The sequence below is a fragment of the Danio aesculapii genome, chromosome 16, assembly GCF_903798145.1.
Source record: "Danio aesculapii chromosome 16, fDanAes4.1, whole genome shotgun sequence".
Lineage (NCBI taxonomy): Eukaryota > Metazoa > Chordata > Actinopteri > Cypriniformes > Danionidae > Danio > Danio aesculapii.
This window is the reverse complement of record NC_079450.1, coordinates 44,118,362-44,132,319: the sequence shown is the minus strand read 5'-3', so window position 1 is coordinate 44,132,319 and position 13,958 is coordinate 44,118,362. Positions and strand designations below refer to the sequence as shown.

Genomic DNA, 13,958 nt, shown 5'->3' with positions numbered 1-13,958 from the left:
CTGAAGAGGGGCATCAAAAAGGCCAAGCACTGCTACAAGCTAAAGCTAGAGGAGCACTTTTCCAACTCTGATCCTCGGCGCATGTGGCAGGGCATCCAGGCCATCAGCAACTACAAACCCAGCCAGTCCACCCCCACAGCCACTAATGTCTCCTTCCTGAACGAGCTAAATGACTTTTATGCCCGCTTTGAAAGAGACAATACAGAACCCTACACCAGGAACACTACCTCAACCGACCACTCACCTATCACACTCACCTCCTCAGAAGTCTACACCGCACTGAGTCGGATCAATGTGCGTAAGGCTGCTGGACCAGACGGTATCCCTGGGCGCGTCCTCAAAGCATGTGCAGAACAGCTCACTGGGGTATTCACAGACATTTTCAACCTGTCGCTTAACCTAGCAACTGTGCCAACATGCTTTAAAACCACCTCTATTGTGCCAGTGCCCAAACACTCCAGCCCATCATGCCTGAATGACTACCGCCCTGTAGCACTCACACCCATCATCATGAAGTGCTTCGAGCGGTTGGTCCTGGCACATCTGAAAGACTCTCTGCCATCCACACTGGACCCACATCAGTTTGCCTACCGTGGCAACAGGAGCACAGAAGATGCCGTGTCCATAGCACTGCACTCTGTCCTCACACACCTGGACAATAAAAACACTTATGCACGAATGCTGTTTGTTGACTTCAGCTCAGCATTCAACACTGTCATACCCTCTAAGTTACTGATCAAACTCAGAGACCTGGATATCGACACGTCTCTCTGCAACTGGGTTATGGACTTTCTGACTAACAGACCTCAGAATGTTAGATCAGGCCACATCTGCTCCACCACCGTCACACTCAACACTGGTGTACCCCAGGGCTGCGTGCTGAGCCCCTTCCTCTACTCTCTCTTTACCATCGACTGTAGGCCTGTGAACAGATCCAACACCATCATCAAATTTGCAGATGACACCACAGTGATTGGTCTAATCAGCAATAATGATGAGACTGCCTACAGGGAGGAGATACAGCATCTGGCCACTTGGTGCACCGACAATAATCTGCTCCTTAACACCAGCAAGACCAAGGAGCTCATTGTGGACTTCAGGAAGGGACGAACAGGCTCGCATGATCCCATCCACATTAATGGGATGGCCGTTGAGCCTGTCTCATCCTTCAAGTTCCTGGGGACCCACATCTCTAAGGACCTTTCCTGGACCACCAACACCTCCAGCCTGGTCAAGAAGGCTCACCAGCGCCTATTCTTCTTGAGGCAACTTAAGAAGAACCAGCTTTCATCAGCCGTCTTGGTGAACTTCTACCGCTGCACAATAGAAAGCATCCTGACCAACTGCGTCACAGTCTGGTATGGAAGCTGCTCTGTTGCTGAGCGTAAGGCACTGCAGCGGGTGGTGAAAACTGCCCAACGCATCACAGGGACTACACTGCCAGCCATTGAGGACATCCAGAAGAAACACTGTCTGCGCCGAGCACGCAGTATTCTTAAGGACACCTCTCACCCTGCTCACAAACTGTTCTCTATCCTGCCTTCCGGCAGGCGCTTCAGGCTCCCCCGGACAAAAACCAGCAGACTGAGAAACAGCTTTTTCCCCAGAGCTGTCTCCCTTCTGAACTCTGCCCCTCACTGACTCTTTTGCCCCCCCAATACACCCCCCACACTCCTCTAACTTATACTCCTCACAATCACTGCACTATTTAACATTTGCACATTTAAAGTTTGCACATATTCATTGCACTGATTCACTTATCTGAACTGTACATACTCACTGCACATGGACATTTGTAATTATGTTTATCTGTAAGCACACTTCTGCTATTAATAGCATCCTGTACATATATTCATTTATTGTAAATCTGTTCATAGCTAATACAACCTGTATATAATGTTCATAGTACATCCATCTGTAAATATCACCATAGTTTTTCTATAACTGCACTTTATAACTTATACCTGTATCCTGCACTTGCTGCTATTGCACTGCTGGTTAGACCTAAACTGCATTTCGTTGCCTTGTACTTGTACATGTGTAATGACAATAAAGTTGAATCTAATCTAATCTAATCTAATCTAATCTAAATCATGTCAGGTTCGCCTGTGTTAAGATTGCTTTTTTTTTTTTTTCAAAAGCAGTGGAAGGCCCCTTATAGGAGTGCTTACATCAGTCACTTTTAAGTCAGATTTCCAGCCTTGTGCTTATGTTATGCTTGTGTCTGGTTTGTCAATGAGGACAGCGGACAGGACCTTGTGGGGAACAAAAATACAGTGTCTGGCTCTACATCTGAATGTTGCGTGTTTAAATTACCTCAGGGTCACAAGGATTGAGTGTAGCAATTGTTTGCAGAGTTGTGGGAGGCACCTTTAAGCTGTGCTCACTTTTAAGTCAAATTCCAAGCCTTGAGCTTAGTTTATGCTCCCGTCTAGCTTGTCGATGAGAATTAGGAAAAGGACCTTGTGGAGAAACTGCAGTGCGGCTGTCTCTAGTTCAAACGGTTGCATGTTCGAATCGTGGTGGGGCCCCAGACGATGAGTTTAGCTATTTATTTTTAAAGTTGTGGAAGGCAACATTTATGAGTGCTTGGATTCAGCCACTGTTAAGATAAATTCACGGTTTTGTTCTCAGTTTATGCTCGTGTCTTGCTTGTCAGCAACTGCGGCGGGTGGGAACTTGTGGCGCAACGGTAGCGCGTCTGACTCCAGATCAGAAGGTTGCGTGTTCAAATCACGTCAGGTTCAGAGGTGTTAGGCATGATACTTTTTTAAAGTAGTGAAAGGCACCTTTTAGAAGTGCTTGTATGGGGCACCTCTTTAGAGTGCTTACATTGAGCCAATTTTATTTTAAATTCCTAGCCTTGAGCTCAGATTATGCTAGTGCCCAGCTTGCTTTTACGCACTTTGGAATGGACCTTATACCGCAAAAGTAGTCTGTCTGACTCTAGATCAGAAGATTGTGCGTTTAAATCATGTCGGGGCGTTAGGCTTAGCGTTTTATTTTAGGCCGAGTAAGAAACCTTCCAGAAGTGCCTACATTCAGCCACTTTTAAGTCAAATTCCCAGCCTTGTACTAATGAGGACTGTGAACAGGACATTGTGAGACAAAAAAAGGTAGTGCGTCTGACTCCAGGTCTGAAGATCACATGTACTAGTCACGTCAAGGTCACGTTGATTGAGTTTAGCAATTGTTTGTAAAGTTGAGGAAGTCACCTTGTAGGTTTGCATAGATTCGGCCACTTTTCATGGAAAACTCCTAGCCTTGAACTCAGATTACGCTCTTGCCAAGCTTGCTGTGGAGGACTTTGGAAAGCGTGTTGCGGCGCAAAGGTAGTGCGTCTAACTCCACATCAGAGGCTTGTAATACAAATCACTTTGCTGTTCACAGGCATTGAGCTAACCAACTGTTTGTAAACATGTGCAAGGCACATCCAGGAGTACTTGCTTTCGGCTAATTTTTAAGTCAAATTCCCAGCCTTGTGCTGACTATATGCTTATGTCTGGCTTGTCGATGGCGATTTTGGACAGGACTTAGTGGGACAAAAATATGAGTGTGTCTGACTCCAGATCCGAAGGTCGCAAGTTCAGATCTTGTCCAGGTCTTATTGGTTGAGTCTAGCAATTGTTTGTAAAAATGCGAAAGGCACCTTTTAGGTGTGCTTAAGTTCAGCCACTTTCAAGTCAAACTACAAGTCTTGAGCTCAGTTCATGCTTGTGTCTAGCTTGTCATTGAGGACTGTGATAAGGACCTCATGGTGCAACGCTAGTCAATTTCTCAGCTTCGTGCTCAGTTTATGCTTGTGTCTAGCACGCTGTTGATGGCTGCGCACAGGACCTCGTGGCGCAACGGTAGCGCGTCTGACTCCAGATCAGAAGGTTGCGTGTTCAAATCACGTCGGGGTCACAGGTGTAGATCTTGGCTTAATTTATAAAATAGTGGAAGGCACCATCTAGGAGTGCTTACGTTCAGCAACCTTTAAGCCAGATTCAAAGCCTTGTGCTTACTTTATGCTTGTGTCTGCTTTGTCGATGACGACAGTGGACGGGACCTCACGGGACACAAAAGTAGCTTGTCTGACTCCACATCTGAAGGTTGCGTGTTTATATCACCTAAGGGTCCAAAGAATTGACTTTAGCAAATTGTTGGCAAAGTTGTGGGAGGTGCCTTTTAGCTGTGCTCACTTTCAGCCGCTTTTAAGTCAAATTCCAAGCCTTGAGCTCAGGTTATGCTCCTGTCTAGCTTGTTGACGGGGAAAGGACCTTGCGGTCTAACTGTATTGCGTCTGTCTCCAGTTCATAAGGATGCGTGTTTAAATCACGACGGGATCAGAGACGATGAGTTTATCAATTTATTTTTAAAGTTGTGGAAGGCAAATTTTACGAGTGCTCAGATTTAGCCACTGTTAAGACAAATTCCCAGTTTTGTGCCCAGCCTATGCTCGTGTCTTGCTTCTTAATAACTCCGGCAGACAGAAACTTGGAGCACAGCGGAAGCGTGCCTAACTTCAGATCAGACGGACGTCTGCATGTTTAAATCATGTCAGGTTCGCCTGTGTTAAGATTGCTTTTTTTTTTTTTTTCAAAAGCAGTGGAAGGCCCCTTATAGGAGTGCTTACATCAGTCACTTTTAAGTCAGATTTCCAGCCTTGTGCTTATGTTATGCTTGTGTCTGGTTTGTCAATGAGGACAGCGGACAGGACCTTGTGGGGAACAAAAATACAGTGTCTGGCTCTACATCTGAATGTTGCGTGTTTAAATTACCTCAGGGTCACAAGGATTGAGTGTAGCAATTGTTTGCAGAGTTGTGGGAGGCACCTTTAAGCTGTGCTCACTTTCAAGTCAAATTCCAAGCCTTGAGCTTAGTTTATGCTCCCGTCTAGCTTGTCGATGAGAATTAGGAAAAGGACCTTGTGGAGAAACTGCAGTGCGGCTGTCTCTAGTTCAAACGGTTGCATGTTCGAATCGTGGTGGGGCCCCAGACGATGAGTTTAGCTATTTATTTTTAAAGTTGTGGAAGGCAACATTTATGAGTGCTTGGATTCAGCCACTGTTAAGATAAATTCACGGTTTTGTTCTCAGTTTATGCTCGTGTCTTGCTTGTCAGCGACTGCGGCGGGCGGGAACTTGTGGCGCAACGGTAGCGCGTCTGACTCCAGATCAGAAGGTTGCGTGTTCAAATCACGTCAGGTTCAGAGGTGTTAGGCATGATACTTTTTTAAAGTAGTGAAAGGCACCTTTTAGAAGTGCTTGTATGGGGCACCTCTTTAGAGTGCTTACATTGAGCCAATTTTATTTTAAATTCCTAGCCTTGAGCTCAGATTATGCTAGTGCCCAGCTTGCTTTTACGCACTTTGGAATGGACCTTATACCGCAAAAGTAGTCTGTCTGACTCTAGATCAGAAGATTGTGCGTTTAAATCATGTCGGGGCGTTAGGCTTAGCGTTTTGTTTTAGGCCGAGTAAGAAACCTTCCAGAAGTGCCTACATTCAGCCACTTTTAAGTCAAATTCCCAGCCTTGTACTAATGAGGACTGTGAACAGGACATTGTGAGACAAAAAAAGGTAGTGCGTCTGACTCCAGGTCTGAAGATCACATGTACTAGTCACGTCAAGGTCACGTTGATTGAGACGATGAGTTTATCAATTTATTTTTAAAGTTGTGGAAGGCAAATTTTACGAGTGCTCAGATTTAGCCACTGTTAAGACAAATTCCCAGTTTTGTGCCCAGCCTATGCTCGTGTCTTGCTTCTTAATAACTCCGGCAGACAGAAACTTGGAGCACAGCGGAAGCGTGCCTAACTTCAGATCAGACGGACGTCTGCATGTTTAAATCATGTCAGGTTCGCCTGTGTTAAGATTGCTTTTTTTTTTTTTTCAAAAGCAGTGGAAGGCCCCTTATAGGAGTGCTTACATCAGTCACTTTTAAGTCAGATTTCCAGCCTTGTGCTTATGTTATGCTTGTGTCTGGTTTGTCAATGAGGACAGCGGACAGGACCTTGTGGGGAACAAAAATACAGTGTCTGGCTCTACATCTGAATGTTGCGTGTTTAAATTACCTCAGGGTCACAAGGATTGAGTGTAGCAATTGTTTGCAGAGTTGTGGGAGGCACCTTTAAGCTCTGCTCACTTTCAAGTCAAATTCCAAGCCTTGAGCTCAGATTATGCTAGTGCCCAGCTTGCTTTTACGCACTTTGGAATGGACCTTATACCGCAAAAGTAGTCTGTCTGACTCTAGATCAGAAGATTGTGCGTTTAAATCATGTCGGGGCGTTAGGCTTAGCGTTTTATTTTAGGCCGAGTAAGAAACCTTCCAGAAGTGCCTACATTCAGCCACTTTTAAGTCAAATTCCCAGCCTTGTACTAATGAGGACTGTGAACAGGACATTGTAAGACAAAAAAAGGTAGTGCGTCTGATTCCAGGTCTGAAGATCACATGTACTAGTCACGTCAAGGTCATGTTGATTGAGTTTAGCAATTGTTTGTAAAGTTGAGGAAGTCACCTTGTAGGTTTGCATAGATTCAGCCACTTTTCATGGAAAACTCCTAGCCTTGAACTCAGATTACGCTCTTGCCAAGCTTGCTGTGGAGGACTTTGGAAAGCGTGTTGCGGCGCAAAGGTAGTGCGTCTAACTCCACATCAGAGGCTTGTAATACAAATCACTTTGCTGTTCACAGGCATTGAGCTAACCAACTGTTTGTAAACATGTGCAAGGCACATCCAGGAGTGCTTGCTTTCAGCTAATTTTTAAGTCAAATTCCCAGCCTTGTGCTGACTATATGCTTATGTCTGGCTTGTCGATGGCGATTTTGGACAGGACTTAGTGGGACAAAAATATGAGTGTGTCTGACTCCAGATCCGAAGGTCGCAAGTTCAGATCTTGTCCAGGTCTTATTGGTTGAGTCTAGCAATTGTTTGTAAAAATGTGAAAGGCACCTTTTAGGTGTGCTTAAGTTCAGCCACTTTCAAGTCAAACTACAAGTCTTGAGCTCAGTTCATGCTTGTGTCTAGCTTGTCATTGAGGACTGTGATAAGGACCTCATGGTGCAACGCTAGTCAATTTCTCAGCTTCGTGCTCAGTTTATGCTTGTGTCTAGCACGCTGTTGATGGCTGCGCACAGGACCTCGTGGCGCAACGGTAGCGCGTCTGACTCCAGATCAGAAGGTTGCGTGTTCAAATCACGTCGGGGTCACAGGTGTAGATCTTGGCTTAATTTATAAAATAGTGGAAGGCACCATCTAGGAGTGCTTACGTTCAGCAACCTTCAAGCCAGATTCAAAGCCTTGTGCTTACTTTATGCTTGTGTCTGCTTTGTCGATGACGACAGTGGACGGGACCTCACGGGACACAAAAGTAGCTTGTCTGACTCCACATCTGAAGGTTGCGTGTTTATATCACCTAAGGGTCCAAAGAATTGACTTTAGCAAATTGTTGGCAAAGTTGAGGGAGGTGCCTTTTAGCTGTGCTCACTTTCAGCCGCTTTTAAGTCAAATTCCAAGCCTTGAGCTCAGGTTATGCTCCTGTCTAGCTTGTTGACGGGGAAAGGACCTTGCGGTCTAACTGTATTGCGTCTGTCTCCAGTTCATAAGGATGCGTGTTTAAATCACGATGGGATCAGAGACGATGAGTTTATCAATTTATTTTTAAAGTTGTGGAAGGCAAATTTTACGAGTGCTCAGATTTAGCCACTGTTAAGACAAATTCCCAGTTTTGTGCCCAGCCTATGCTCGTGTCTTGCTTCTTAATAACTCCGGCAGACAGAAACTTGGAGCACAGCGGAAGCGTGCCTAACTTTAGATCAGACGGACGTCTGCATGTTTAAATCATGTCAGGTTCGCCTGTGTTAAGATTGCTTTTTTTTTTTTTTTCAAAAGCAGTGGAAGGCCCCTTATAGGAGTGCTTACATCAGTCACTTTTAAGTCAGATTTCCAGCCTTGTGCTTATGTTATGCTTGTGTCTGGTTTGTCAATGAGGACAGCGGACAGGACCTTGTGGGGAACAAAAATACAGTGTCTGGCTCTACATCTGAATGTTGCGTGTTTAAATTACCTCAGGGTCACAAGGATTGAGTGTAGCAATTGTTTGCAGAGTTGTGGGAGGCACCTTTAAGCTGTGCTCACTTTTAAGTCAAATTCCAAGCCTTGAGCTTAGTTTATGCTCCCGTCTAGCTTGTCGATGAGAATTAGGAAAAGGACCTTGTGGAGAAACTGCAGTGCGGCTGTCTCTAGTTCAAACGGTTGCATGTTCGAATCGTGGTGGGGCCCCAGACGATGAGTTTAGCTATTTATTTTTAAAGTTGTGGAAGGCAACATTTATGAGTGCTTGGATTCAGCCACTGTTAAGATAAATTCACGGTTTTGTTCTCAGTTTATGCTCGTGTCTTGCTTGTCAGCGACTGCGGCGGGTGGGAACTTGTGGCGCAACGGTAGCGCGTCTGACTCCAGATCAGAAGGTTGCGTGTTCAAATCACGTCAGGTTCAGAGGTGTTAGGCATGATACTTTTTTAAAGTAGTGAAAGGCACCTTTTAGAAGTGCTTGTATGGGGCACCTCTTTAGAGTGCTTACATTGAGCCAATTTTATTTTAAATTCCTAGCCTTGAGCTCAGATTATGCTAGTGCCCAGCTTGCTTTTACGCACTTTGGAATGGACCTTATACCGCAAAAGTAGTCTGTCTGACTCTAGATCAGAAGATTGTGCGTTTAAATCATGTCGGGGCGTTAGGCTTAGCGTTTTATTTTAGGCCGAGTAAGAAACCTTCCAGAAGTGCCTACATTCAGCCACTTTTAAGTCAAATTCCCAGCCTTGTACTAATGAGGACTGTGAACAGGACATTGTGAGACAAAAAAAGGTAGTGCGTCTGACTCCAGGTCTGAAGATCACATGTACTAGTCACGTCAAGGTCACGTTGATTGAGACGATGAGTTTATCAATTTATTTTTAAAGTTGTGGAAGGCAAATTTTACGAGTGCTCAGATTTAGCCACTGTTAAGACAAATTCCCAGTTTTGTGCCCAGCCTATGCTCGTGTCTTGCTTCTTAATAACTCCGGCAGACAGAAACTTGGAGCACAGCGGAAGCGTGCCTAACTTCAGATCAGACGGACGTCTGCATGTTTAAATCATGTCAGGTTCGCCTGTGTTAAGATTGCTTTTTTTTTTTTTTCAAAAGCAGTGGAAGGCCCCTTATAGGAGTGCTTACATCAGTCACTTTTAAGTCAGATTCCAGCCTTGTGCTTATGTTATGCTTGTGTCTGGTTTGTCAATGAGGACAGCGGACAGGACCTTGTGGGGAACAAAAATACAGTGTCTGGCTCTACATCTGAATGTTGCGTGTTTAAATTACCTCAGGGTCACAAGGATTGAGTGTAGCAATTGTTTGCAGAGTTGTGGGAGGCACCTTTAAGCTCTGCTCACTTTCAAGTCAAATTCCAAGCCTTGAGCTCAGATTATGCTAGTGCCCAGCTTGCTTTTACGCACTTTGGAATGGACCTTATACCGCAAAAGTAGTCTGTCTGACTCTAGATCAGAAGATTGTGCGTTTAAATCATGTCGGGGCGTTAGGCTTAGCGTTTTATTTTAGGCCGAGTAAGAAACCTTCCAGAAGTGCCTACATTCAGCCACTTTTAAGTCAAATTCCCAGCCTTGTACTAATGAGGACTGTGAACAGGACATTGTGAGACAAAAAAAGGTAGTGCGTCTGACTCCAGGTCTGAAGATCACATGTACTAGTCACGTCAAGGTCACGTTGATTGAGTTTAGCAATTGTTTGTAAAGTTGAGGAAGTCACCTTGTAGGTTTGCATAGATTCAGCCACTTTTCATGGAAAACTCCTAGCCTTGAACTCAGATTACGCTCTTGCCAAGCTTGCTGTGGAGGACTTTGGAAAGCGTGTTGCGGCGCAAAGGTAGTGCGTCTAACTCCACATCAGAGGCTTGTAATACAAATCACTTTGCTGTTCACAGCATTGAGCTAACCAACTGTTTGTAAACATGTGCAAGGCACATCCAGGAGTACTTGCTTTCAGCTAATTTTTAAGTCAAATTCCCAGCCTTGTGCTGACTATATGCTTATGTCTGGCTTGTCGATGGCGATTTTGGACAGGACTTAGTGGGACAAAAATATGAGTGTGTCTGACTCCAGATCCGAAGGTCGCAAGTTCAGATCTTGTCCAGGTCTTATTGGTTGAGTCTAGCAATTGTTTGTAAAAATGCGAAAGGCACCTTTTAGGTGTGCTTAAGTTCAGCCACTTTCAAGTCAAACTACAAGTCTTGAGCTCAGTTCATGCTTGTGTCTAGCTTGTCATTGAGGACTGTGATAAGGACCTCATGGTGCAACGCTAGTCAATTTCTCAGCTTCGTGCTCAGTTTATGCTTGTGTCTAGCACGCTGTTGATGGCTGTGCACAGGACCTCGTGGCGCAACAGTAGCGCGTCTGACTCCAGATCAGAAGGTTGCGTGTTCAAATCACGTCGGGGTCACAGGTGTAGATCTTGGCTTAATTTATAAAATAGTCAAAGGCACCATCTAGGAGTGCTTACGTTCAGCAACCTTTAAGCCAGATTCAAAGCCTTGTGCTTACTTTATGCTTGTGTCTGCTTTGTCGATGACGACAGTGGACGGGACCTCACGGGACACAAAAGTAGCTTGTCTGACTCCACATCTGAAGGTTGCGTGTTTATATCACCTAAGGGTCCAAAGAATTGACTTTAGCAAATTGTTGGCAAAGTTGTGGGAGGTGCCTTTTAGCTGTGCTCACTTTCAGCCGCTTTTAAGTCAAATTCCAAGCCTTGAGCTCAGGTTATGCTCCTGTCTAGCTTGTTGACGGGGAAAGGACCTTGCGGTCTAACTGTATTGCGTCTGTCTCCAGTTCATAAGGATGCGTGTTTAAATTACGACGGGATCAGAGACGATGAGTTTATCAATTTATTTTTAAAGTTGTTAAGATAAATTCACGGTTTTGTTCTCAGTTTATGCTCGTGTCTTGCTTGTCAGCGACTGCGGCGGGCGGGAACTTGTGGCGCAACGGTAGCGCGTCTGACTCCAGATCAGAAGGTTGCGTGTTCAAATCACGTCAGGTTCAGAGGTGTTAGGCATGATACTTTTTTAAAGTAGTGAAAGGCACCTTTTAGAAGTGCTTGTATGGGGCACCTCTTTAGAGTGCTTACATTGAGCCAATTTTATTTTAAATTCCTAGCCTTGAGCTCAGATTATGCTAGTGCCAGCTTGCTTTTACGCACTTTGGAATGGACCTTATACCGCAAAAGTAGTCTGTCTGACTCTAGATCAGAAGATTGTGCGTTTAAATCATGTCGGGGCGTTAGGCTTAGCGTTTTATTTTAGGCCGAGTAAGAAACCTTCCAGAAGTGCCTACATTCAGCCCCTTTTAAGTCAAATTCCCAGCCTTGTACTAATGAGGACTGTGAACAGGACATTGTGAGACAAAAAAAGGTAGTGCGTCTGACTCCAGGTCTGAAGATCACATGTACTAGTCACGTCAAGGTCACGTTGATTGAGTTTAGCAATTGTTTGTAAAGTTGAGGAAGTCACCTTGTAGGTTTGCATAGATTCGGCCACTTTTCATGGAAAACTCCTAGCCTTGAACTCAGATTACGCTCTTGCCAAGCTTGCTGTGGAGGACTTTGGAAAGCGTGTTGCGGCGCAAAGGTAGTGCGTCTAACTCCACATCAGAGGCTTGTAATACAAATCACTTTGCTGTTCACAGGCATTGAGCTAACCAACTGTTTGTAAACATGTGCAAGGCACATCCAGGAGTACTTGCTTTCAGCTAATTTTTAAGTCAAATTCCCAGCCTTGTGCTGACTATATGCTTATGTCTGGCTTGTCGATGGCGATTTTGGACAGGACTTAGTGGGACAAAAATATGAGTGTGTTTGACTCCAGATCCGAAGGTCGCAAGTTCAGATCTTGTCCAGGTCTTATTGGTTGAGTCTAGCAATTATTTGTAAAAATGCAAAAGGCACCTTTTAGGTGTGCTTAACTTCAGCCACTTTCAAGTCAAACTACAAGTCTTGAGCTCAGTTCATGCTTGTGTCTAGCTTGTCATTGAGGACTGTGATAAGGACCTCATGGTGCAACGCTAGTCAATTTCTCAGCTTCGTGCTCAGTTTATGCTTGTGTCTAGCACGCTGTTGATGGCTGCGCACAGGACCTCGTGGCGCAACGGTAGCGCGTCTGACTCCAGATCAGAAGGTTGCGTGTTCAAATCACGTTGGGGTCACAGGTGTAGATCTTGGCTTAATTTATAAAATAGTCAAAGGCACCATCTAGGAGTGCTTACGTTCAGCAACCTTTAAGCCAGATTCAAAGCCTTGTGCTTACTTTATGCTTGTGTCTGCTTTGTCGATGACGACAGTGGACGGGACCTCACGGGACACAAAAGTAGCTTGTCTGACTCCACATCTGAAGGTTGCGTGTTTATATCACCTAAGGGTCCAAAGAATTGACTTTAGCAAATTGTTGGCAAAGTTGTGGGAGGTGCCTTTTAGCTGTGCTCACTTTCAGCCGCTTTTAAGTCAAATTCCAAGCCTTGAGCTCAGGTTATGCTCCTGTCTAGCTTGTTGACGGGGAAAGGACCTTGCGGTCTAACTGTATTGCGTCTGTCTCCAGTTCATAAGGATGCGTGTTTAAATCACGACGGGATCAGAGACGATGAGTTTATCAATTTATTTTTAAAGTTGTGGAAGGCAAATTTTACGAGTGCTCAGATTTAGCCACTGTTAAGACAAATTCCCAGTTTTGTGCCCAGCCTATGCTCGTGTCTTGCTTCTTAATAACTCCGGCAGACAGAAACTTGGAGCACAGCGGAAGCGTGCCTAACTTCAGATCAGACGGACGTCTGCATGTTTAAATCATGTCAGGTTCGCCTGTGTTAAGATTGCTTTTTTTTTTTTTTTTCAAAAGCAGTGGAAGGCCCCTTATAGGAGTGCTTACATCAGTCACTTTTAAGTCAGATTTCCAGCCTTGTGCTTATGTTATGCTTGTGTCTGGTTTGTCAATGAGGACAGCGGACAGGACCTTGTGGGGAACAAAAATACAGTGTCTGGCTCTACATCTGAATGTTGCGTGTTTAAATTACCTCAGGGTCACAAGGATTGAGTGTAGCAATTGTTTGCAGAGTTGTGGGAGGCACCTTTAAGCTGTGCTCACTTTCAAGTCAAATTCCAAGCCTTGAGCTTAGTTTATGCTCCCGTCTAGCTTGTCGATGAGAATTAGGAAAAGGACCTTGTGGAGAAACTGCAGTGCGGCTGTCTCTAGTTCAAACGGTTGCATGTTCGAATCGTGGTGGGGCCCCAGACGATGAGTTTAGCTATTTATTTTTAAAGTTGTGGAAGGCAACATTTATGAGTGCTTGGATTCAGCCACTGTTAAGATAAATTCACGGTTTTGTTCTCAGTTTATGCTCGTGTCTTGCTTGTCAGCGACTGCGGCGGGCGGGAACTTGTGGCGCAACGGTAGCGCGTCTGACTCCAGATCAGAAGGTTGCGTGTTCAAATCACGTCAGGTTCAGAGGTGTTAGGCATGATACTTTTTTAAAGTAGTGAAAGGCACCTTTTAGAAGTGCTTGTATGGGGCACCTCTTTAGAGTGCTTACATTGAGCCAATTTTATTTTAAATTCCTAGCCTTGAGCTCAGATTATGCTAGTGCCCAGCTTGCTTTTACGCACTTTGGAATGGACCTTATACCGCAAAAGTAGTCTGTCTGACTCTAGATCAGAAGATTGTGCGTTTAAATCATGTCGGGGCGTTAGGCTTAGCGTTTTGTTTTAGGCAGAGTAAGAAACCTTCCAGAAGTGCCTACATTCAGCCACTTTTAAGTCAAATTCCCAGCCTTGTACTAATGAGGACTGTGAACAGGACATTGTGAGACAAAAAAAGGTAGTGCGTCTGACTCCAGGTCTGAAGATCACATGTACTAGTCACGTCAAGGTCACGTTGATTG

The 13,958-nt window shown here is 44.8% G+C and overlaps 9 non-coding genes across 9 annotated transcripts; all 9 read left to right on the top strand.

Moving 5' to 3' along the window:
• Positions 1-2,675: 2,675 nt before the first annotated feature.
• On the top strand, positions 2,676-2,747 carry trnaw-cca (transfer RNA tryptophan (anticodon CCA)). Its single transcript has one exon. It is a non-coding gene; the product is annotated as a tRNA-Trp (tRNA).
• A 1,087-nt stretch (positions 2,748-3,834) lies between these two features.
• On the top strand, positions 3,835-3,906 carry trnaw-cca (transfer RNA tryptophan (anticodon CCA)). The gene has a single exon. It is a non-coding gene; the product is annotated as a tRNA-Trp (tRNA).
• Positions 3,907-5,122: 1,216 nt separating this feature from the next.
• trnaw-cca (transfer RNA tryptophan (anticodon CCA)) lies at positions 5,123-5,194 on the top strand. Its single transcript has one exon. It is a non-coding gene; the product is annotated as a tRNA-Trp (tRNA).
• A 1,926-nt stretch (positions 5,195-7,120) lies between these two features.
• trnaw-cca (transfer RNA tryptophan (anticodon CCA)) lies at positions 7,121-7,192 on the top strand. The gene has a single exon. It is a non-coding gene; the product is annotated as a tRNA-Trp (tRNA).
• A 1,216-nt stretch (positions 7,193-8,408) lies between these two features.
• trnaw-cca (transfer RNA tryptophan (anticodon CCA)) lies at positions 8,409-8,480 on the top strand. Its single transcript has one exon. It is a non-coding gene; the product is annotated as a tRNA-Trp (tRNA).
• Positions 8,481-10,404: 1,924 nt separating this feature from the next.
• Positions 10,405-10,476, top strand: trnaw-cca (transfer RNA tryptophan (anticodon CCA)). Its single transcript has one exon. It is a non-coding gene; the product is annotated as a tRNA-Trp (tRNA).
• Positions 10,477-11,006: 530 nt separating this feature from the next.
• Positions 11,007-11,078, top strand: trnaw-cca (transfer RNA tryptophan (anticodon CCA)). The gene has a single exon. It is a non-coding gene; the product is annotated as a tRNA-Trp (tRNA).
• A 1,086-nt stretch (positions 11,079-12,164) lies between these two features.
• Positions 12,165-12,236, top strand: trnaw-cca (transfer RNA tryptophan (anticodon CCA)). Its single transcript has one exon. It is a non-coding gene; the product is annotated as a tRNA-Trp (tRNA).
• Positions 12,237-13,453: 1,217 nt separating this feature from the next.
• On the top strand, positions 13,454-13,525 carry trnaw-cca (transfer RNA tryptophan (anticodon CCA)). The gene has a single exon. It is a non-coding gene; the product is annotated as a tRNA-Trp (tRNA).
• Positions 13,526-13,958: the final 433 nt, after the last annotated feature.